The sequence below is a fragment of the Phalaenopsis equestris genome, unplaced genomic scaffold (assembly GCF_001263595.1).
Source record: "Phalaenopsis equestris unplaced genomic scaffold, ASM126359v1 Scaffold001208, whole genome shotgun sequence".
NCBI classification, from domain to species: Eukaryota; Viridiplantae; Streptophyta; class Magnoliopsida; order Asparagales; family Orchidaceae; genus Phalaenopsis; species Phalaenopsis equestris.
In genome coordinates, this window is record NW_018165647.1 from 30,805 (window position 1) to 39,925 (window position 9,121).

General features: G+C 35.7%; 1 pseudogene; it reads right to left on the bottom strand.

Moving 5' to 3' along the window:
* Positions 1-780: 780 nt before the first annotated feature.
* LOC110033519 lies at positions 781-1,969 on the bottom strand (annotated as a pseudogene).
* Between the last annotated feature and the right edge of the window lie 7,152 nt (positions 1,970-9,121).

Consider the following 9,121-nt stretch of genomic DNA (forward strand, 5'->3'; position numbering starts at 1 on the left):
ATTGTAATGAATAATAATTCATCATGAATATATATTCAATAAAATATTCATTTTATTTAATGAAAAATTAGTTAATATTTAGTTTGTTACCATAACTAAGAATTAATTAATTAAATCTACTCAAAATTACTAACATAAACTACTGATATTGATGCATTAAAGATTGTTGGATCTTGGCTTTTAGCGATCTTACATCACCTTGGGAAGGGCATATAGAAAAAGTAGTATAAATATAAAAATTTTCTTTAAGAATGGAGGTGAAACCTTTAGATTTTTGTATATTAATCTCTTTTATTGAAGAAGCAGAGAGAGAAAAAACTCCCTCATTTTGTGGATTGCCTCCCTTATTATTTTTCTTGGGTGGACCCCTTTTGTTATATTAGTGAATTCATAAGTGGATACATCAAAAGCGATGATTTCATCGGACTAAGATTATATACATAATCATATATATATATCTATATATATATATATATATATTATTTATATTTATATTTACCATACTATGAAAATAAAAAAAAAACATAAAATGGCATATAAATAAAAGTAGCATACAAATCATAGGTAATTTTAAGTTCATCAAGAAATAAACTACTCCAGACTGCTAAATTAAAACATAATTAGCATAATAACCAATACTTAATTTTTATAAATTAAGATAATATTCCATTACAATACAGTCTGCATCTCAAAGATAGAACCAAGCTTTTTATTAGCTAAATCCTGGATACTAATTAGCTATCACTCAACTTTTAGATAGACATCTTATAGTTCCCTGGTTATTTAGATACGTCAGCCTCATATCATAAAATAGCCTTTTTAGGCTTTAATCCCGTTGGCCTGAGCTGCTGCTTTGTTGATTTTTTTTGCAAATGTACCAGCCACCAGCAGAGGAAATGCAATAGTAGCTTCACAGTGGACCTTAGCAGTCTTTGCAGTGCCTTTAATCTTTCCCGAAGACACGGATTCATCAGGCCGAGCTCCCGAATCACTGCCGTCGAATTCCTGAGCCGTGTTGATGAACACGGTATAATCTGCACAGTTACGAAGCATGTTGGTATTACAGATATGGTGCTTTGGAACTCCTCCGAGTATCAAGACGCCAGTCTTTCTAGGGCTTGCATGAACAGCTTCCTCATCCATTGCTTTCACGTCTTGAACGAGATCTATAATGAGGCCAGGATTGCGCAATGAGTGGAGGTAAAGCATGTCCCCTATCGAGCCATCGGTGATTGCCGGGCAGAAAACTGGTATGCCATTCTTTGACGCCCAATACAAACATGAACTCTCATTGTTTATCTCTTTTCCCAAACGGGCAATCACCTTTGATGGCGTCCAGTGCGCTTTCTCATTAATTTGCTCTTCGAGCATTTTGTCGAGAATAGGCATAATCCAATACCCAAATTTGCAGTAATTATCATTATCAATCCTATTCCATCCTCCGGAGCGCAGAAATGTTCCACCCAGAGAGAAATCCCTTTGAAAGTAGGAGCCAGACATTTAATGAAATCTTCTTCTATACCACCAGCAGTCGTCACCAGCACATCCACCATGCGATGCTGCACCAGAAACCTTATAGTCTCTCTAACCCCAGACGAAATGAGATTAGATGTAAAGCCAAGAAATATCTTGCAATTCACAGACTCCCTAAAAGCCCGATTCGCTCCTCACTTTCGTCTCCTGCTGCTTCCTCATCCGCCAACCTCCAGCTTATCATCTGGTTGACGACTTCCATGGCTTCTGCTAGATTTGTGGCCTGAAAACCAGTAGAAACAAGGGAGTTGAGGAGGCCGGTGAGGTCGAGGCCGTTGTTGAAGTCGTAGCCGCCGATTTTTAACGATTCAAGTGCTGCGGATTCTTTGAACACCAGCGATTTGAGCACATCTCTTTCGGTTTCGCTCGCAGCCCAACCCATGAATGCAGGCTCTTAGAAGCTATATATATATATAATGGAGGCGGCGGCTAGGTTTTGCTCTAGCATCCATGGCAATTTTGTTTTCCTTCGTGTTCTTCCTGGCTAGTGAGTTCGTTTCTTCCTTCTGTTTTGTTAGTTCTCTTGCATTTCACGATGCCTCGTGGTTCCTAGTTCTGGAATGTTTCCACAAGGTTTTCACAATAGACTTATTGAGTGTCGGGATTACTCTTTCATTAGGAAGTTAGGGAAAAAAAATTGGAAAATTGCTATGTTCGTCACCGGAATGAAACTACAATACTTGCCTCTTCATGCCATTTAGCCCTTGTTTGTAAATTCACTTATGACTATCCGAAATTTGATTTGATTAGGAGAGAATTCGAAATGCTGAAATTAGAAGGTTGGTGGAAGGTTGGAGTCTTAGATGGTAGACATATCTTAATACAACTTGCTAATGACGAGGATTATACTTGTCTCTTTGAGAAAAGATTTCTGTAGATAGAAAATTTTGTGATGAAATTCCTTAAATGGTCTTTTAAATTTGACCCTAAATCTGAACTGCCTATAATACTGGTTTGGATTCATTTTCTAGTGCTTAAACTTTATCTTTTTAACCATGAGTTACTTTTCTCTCTTGCGGCTGCATATGGCAAGCCTTTGAAAGTGGATAGCGTTACTTATACGCTATCGAGACTATGTGAAGTTCGTATTCTTGTAGAAAAGGACATAACATAGGCATTTTACAATGAAGTTTGGATAGGGTCGCAACATCAAAGATACTGACAACATGTTGAAATTTAAAGGCACTCTCCTTACTGCACTCACTGTTCAATGTTTGGTCATCAAACCTCATCATGCTATAAACTGAATCCTCATCTCAAAACCTCTCATAATACCCCACTCACTACCCTATGCGAACACCACAATCATATTGATCCTTAAGGCATCCCACCTTTTGTTGATAATGGGGTTGATTTAGTGGTAAACCCTCCCATACAAACTACTAATTTGAATTTGGATAGATTGGGCATTGAGGCTTCACTCGCAAGTTCAAATGTCATTCCTCAACAAGTGATAACTGATGATGGTGATGAACTAAATGATGATTGTAATGCTCAAAACGTAAATGTGACTATTGTGGAGCTTGTTGAAACAGCCTTACCAGTGATTTCTAATGTTCCTGTTAAATTTCTGGATAATCATGGGGATTCAATTCCCTCTAGTTCTACTATTGATACTACTAATTATGGGGTTTATACTGTTTTTGTTGATACTAATACTTCTTTACAGCTAGCAGCCAAAACATTAGAAAATGAGTGGCAGGTTCAAAAGCATTCAAGAATAAAGGCTAAACGAGATAATGAGCTTTCTAGTCTTAATGCTAGCAATATCATTCAGAAAGGTGTATATCATTCGGATGGGGAGCGTTAGCCAATCCTAATAGATCTTTTAGAAGGAATGGCTCACGTCATCATGTTTAACATTATGGTTTGTAATATTAGGGTAGTGGCGGACCCTAACTCCATTAGTAGACTCAAACATCTTAGTATGGTTCATAAACTTCTCATTTTTGTTATTTGGGACCCAATGGTTCACGTTAATAAAAGCAAAATTTTCAATAAATTTAAAGGATATCGTTTCTATTGCAACATCAATAAAAGAATTAGGCTTTTCTGGAAGCCTTCTGTCACTCTTTCCATTACTAAAGATGAGTAAGAATATGTTTTAACTCAGATCAAGTTTGAAGACTTCCAAGGGTGGGGCACTTATATTTATGCTAGTTCTCAATTACAAGATAAATATTTGCTTTATCAAAAACTTGATCTTATGGGAAGTCTTATTAATGACAATTAGTTTGTTGGTGATGACTTTAACATGATTATGTAACCAATGGAGAGAAAAGGTGGTGGTAGAGTTGATCCTGCTCTTATTAACAGGTTCTATAATTTTATTTCTACTACAAGACTTTTTGACTTGGGATATTCTGGCTCTTCTTTTACATGGAGGAGGGGTTTCCTTTATCAAAGGATGGATCGGTATTTGGCTAATTCTGCACTTTTAAGCCACTTTCCTAATGTGCAGGTTCAGCATTTGAGCTATGCTACATCTGATCACAATCCTATTATGCTCACGCTGGCTTTTACTATTAAACTGAGTTTATCTCATTTCAAGTTCTTTAATATCTGGACTTCTCATGATACATACTTAAATTTGGTGAAATAAGTGTGGCAGTATGATGGAGCTAGGACTCTATGGTTTGTTCTATGGCAACTGTACAAAAAGATGGTTGTTCATTTTACTAAATAGAATTACCAAAGCTTTGGTAATGTTCATAAAAAAGTGCAGGACGCTCAGAATACTGTTGACACTTTAGAAGCTCAACTTGTCTGCTCTCCTGTTTTGATGGATACTGTTGCTCAGGCACATATTCTGTTAATTGATGCTATAGCTTTAGAAGAAAATTTACTTCAACAAAAGACAAATGATATATCCTTTGTTGTGTGCGATAGAAACACTATATATTTTCATGCCACATTAAAGAACAGAAGAAACATCAATAGTACATTGAAATTTAAAAATGAGAATGGGCAAATTTTGACAAGCATGGAAGATATTGGAGAAAATGTTGTTAATTATTTTACTGAGCTTTTCAATCCTCTACTCATGTTATGTATGTGGACTCTACCTACATTGTGGATGATTGTAATTACGTTAATAGTCTTTGTCTAACTCATCCTTTTGATGAACAGGAAATACTTGATGCATTAAAGTCTATTTGCCCCAACATAGCCCCAGGTCCGGATGGATTCTCCTCCTCTTTTACACTCACTCCTGGGAGTTTATTAAGATTGAGATTATTCTTGTTATACAAAGTTGCTTCCTTGGTGATAATCCTAGTAAGTACTTTACTTCTGCTTTGACGGTACTCATACCTAAAGGTAATGATAAGATTTCCTAGGACAATTTCCGCCTTCTTTCTCTCACCACTGTTATCTCTAAAGTTATGAGTAAGATAATTGTGAATAGATTGCAGCCTCATCTCTCTAACATCATTGCTCCACAATAATCTGCATTCATTAAAGGTAGGGATATTACTGACAATATCCTTTTAACACAGGAGATGATTGAAGATCTAGGACAAAAAGTGCGGAGGGGGAAACATGGTCTTTAAATTAGATATTAAGAAAGTTTTTGATACTATTAGCTGGGTCTTCATAATAAATATCTTACAGGCTAAAGGCTTCAAATAGGAATTTTGCTTACCCATTAAGAGATGGCTTTCTAATAACAACTATAGTGTGATGGTTAATGGCAAAACGCATGATTTTTTTCTGGTAATAGGGGAATTAAATAAGGGGATCCACTCTCTCCCACCATTTTCATATATGCAGTTGATTATCTTTCTAGGCTCATTAATAGGTTTCATCTTGAGCATTTTTACATACAAGTCTCTCATAAATCTAAGATTTTTGTGAGTCACCTTACTAATGCTAATGATGTTATCTTGTTCTTAAATGCAAGTAATCTTGCTATTAAAGCTACCTTTTCCCTTTTAAAGGATTTCCAAAGCATTTATGGGGTTACGTTTTATTTGGCTAAATGCTCTATTTATTTAGAGGAAAGTGCCCCCTCTATTAGTCTTGCATGGGTTCTAATTACACTGGTTACAAGATTTCTAAATTTTCCATTAAATATCTTGGGGTTAACATCCTTAGAGGTAGGAAAAAGAAAACACAAATGGACGATGTGGTTGACAAAGTTAAACTCAAGATTAATGATTAGAGAAACTCTTTTTTGTCCAATAGGGGTAGGCTTACCTTGTTGAAAAGGGTCCTTTATACACTACCTCTCTACTCTATGCAAGTTCTTAAAACCAAGAAAAGCACTCAAAAAACCCTTGATACTATTTTCAACAAATTCATTTGGAAGGGCACTAGATCCTCCAAAATTTAAACTAATTGGAAGTACAATAGAAGGCCTCTTTATGCTGGAGGGCTTGGTTTTAGAACACTGCAACAGATAATTGATATCAATATGTGCAAGATTTGGTTTAAATTTTGTATGGGGAAGTCACTATGGGCTCAGTTTATGCATCAAAAGTACTATAAATATTTCACCCTTCCACGGTCACTTGGAAGGTGGGGGACTCTAAACTTTGTAAGGCTATTATTTCTGCTCGAAATGTGGCATCTCATTTCATATATTGGGATATTGGGGATGGTTGCATATCTTTCTAGAATGATGAATGGGGAATTTCCTCTCATAATAATTTTTTGAATCCTATTGATTATACTAAAATGTTAATTTCAAATTGTTGGATTGACGGTGTTTGGAATTTAGCTAAAATAACATCTTCAATTTGTGAATTAGTTCCTGCTATTGCTACTATTCCTATCAGAATTCATAAAAGGATGTTCCTCTTTGGAAATTTCAAAGAATATCTTCTGTTACAAAGCTGCGCTATTCTAAATTGCATACTTTTACTCCTTGGAAATGGAATTCTTACACTTGGCATAAATATATATCTCCTTCTATCTCATTTTTCATATGGATATATTTTCATAACTTGCATCCTCTAGAAGATATACTTAAATTGAAAGGGTGGGTTGAAACTTGCTTCTTTTTGTTATAATTGTAAAAAGGATGTTGAATTGACAAATCATGTGTTTTTTTATTGCCTCTTTGATAAAGAGGTTTAGAATCAGTTAGGGTGTTATTTTGGCACGAATTGGCCCTCAAATTTGAGACTTAAAACTATTATTAGGTTTGGATGCTTCTCATAAAAAGCTTTATTATTTTCGTACTATTGTGCTTTGGTTCATTTCGATGGCTAGAAATAGTCATAAGTATGGAAATCCTTGTCACACTCCTATCACTATTACTGCATAAGTTGTGGCACAATTTTATAAGATCTGGAATTTAGCAAATGGAATGGCTACCTCTCTTCTTATTTGGAGGGGTAGAAAACCCATTTTGATTAAATGGGCACCACCCCGCAAGGCTGGATAAAAGTAAATATTGCGGTAGTTATTCTTGTGTTTATAGTGGAGTGGGAGGCATGTTTAGAGATGCTTGTGGAAAGTGTTTAGCTTTTTTTGCCTCACCATGTATAGCCACTTCATCTCTTGAAGCTAAAACTACTGCAGTGCTTGCTGCACTACAGACTGCTGGTTCTCTACACTTAAACTACATTGTGGTGGAAACTGGTTCTGAAATACTGTTATACATCTTCATGGCTAAGCTTAAGCCTATTTGGTATATTATTTCACTGTTAACAAGGATTTGGCACTATATTGAGGTGCATAAGCTTAATATACAATACTCTTTTATTTATAGAGAGTATAATGCCACTGCGGATTGGTTGGCTAAATAGAGAGTACAAGGTGCTTTGGTTGGGGATACCCCTCATTCATTGCACACTCTTATACAAATTGACTTATTGGATGCTCCTTATATTAGAATTTAAAATTATTTCTCCATCCTTTGTTTTAATGCTACGATTTTGGGTTTTCTGTTCATTTCTTTAGTTCCTTGGAGAGGAACTGTTGTCTGGCTTTTGGAAAGATTTTCAAGATGGAATTTTTAGCTTAATTTCCAAAAGCTACACAGATTTTGAGCTTGGTTTGGGTTGGTTGGTTCTCTATGAATAGCACCGATTCTCTGATGCATTCTTTCACATGGGTTATAAATTTTCATAATTTTTTAGATGAAATTTTTAGTTCAGTTTATATATGTTGGACACAAAGTTTGAGCTTTGTTTGGATTCGTTGGTTATCTATGAATAGCACTGATTCCCTGATGCACTCTTTCACTTGGGTTTTAAATTTTCAAAACGGTGCTACTGGAGCTAGAAATCCTTTTAATTGTGGACGAGGAAGATATCTCGATTTTCGCTATAATTTTCTGATTTTTTAAATACCAACTTTGGGATTTATTGTTTACTTTATAAACTTGGATAATCTATTCTATTTGACTCTACTGTTTTCTATTTTTTGGGGCTTCAAGTATTTTGGTTTGTGCAACATCACTTTTTTTTACTCCATTTTTCTCCACCCATGCTGCCTTCATCGATTTGAAGATATTATTATGTTGTAATCTCTATATGTCTTGCTAAAGGGTTGCTTTACTGTTTGCAGGTTCAAAAGTCTATTAGTGCAGTTTTCATTGGGTCGGAAAGTCTCTTCTTCATTATAAGATGATCTCTTCTAGAGTTGAATTGAGTTTTCTTGCACATGTACTTTTTTGGTATACTTTTTTTTATTGGTATACACTCTATGGGATTACATGTTTTTTTGGGTTATGCATCACTTTAATCTTTTCTTTTTATTTTGCGTGGAGTTGTACTATGGAAAGTGGAACCCCTAGGATTATGTTGTATTTTACGTCGCTTTTAGATTGGGATCCACTATCCCTCCCCTATTTTGTAACCGTTTTTAATTATTAATGAGTAAGGAGCCATGAGTTGCTCTTTTAATTAATTAATAAATTATTTATATATATAAACAAAAGGTTAGATTTCCATTAACAAAAGCTCAGGTTACAGTTCTTATGTGGAGAGCTTGCAGAGTATCCCAAGCCAAAAAAAAGAGGAAAGGAGAAGAGGGGGAGTAGGAGACTACACGCTCAAAAGAAAAAAAGACCAGACCTAGCAAGCCAATTTGCAGGTTTATTCCCTTTCCTGTAAATAATAGTGAATTGAAGATTTATGCTAGTTATTAGAACCTAAATTTTGTTAACCCATTATAAATGATACCAAGAGGAGGGCATGCCTTCTTGTAACATCTGTAGAAGGGCCAGTGAATCTCCTTCAAGTAGTAACTGGTGCCACTGATTCATCTTAGCAAGGGTAAGAGCCCAAAACACAACAATTAGCTCAGCTTCAAGTGCATCATTAACATAGACAGGGGCCTGAAGAAAGAGTAGGCAGTGTCCATTATGATCCCTGAGCACACCACCCACCCCAGCACCCAACTTGGAGTAAATTCCATCAGTATTAATTTTAATGAAAGGGCAGACAAGGAGAATCCAGTAAATTATATTAACTCTGAGAGAACAAGGCCTTTCAAGTGGGGGAGGAGAGCAGATGCAAGAGAATCTTTTGTGGAGTATTAATTTATTAAGATAGGAGATACAGTTTCTAGTTTCTTGTGATATAGTGATAGGCTGGCCATCAAATTTGGCATTGTTCCTAGCCATCCAAAGAAACCA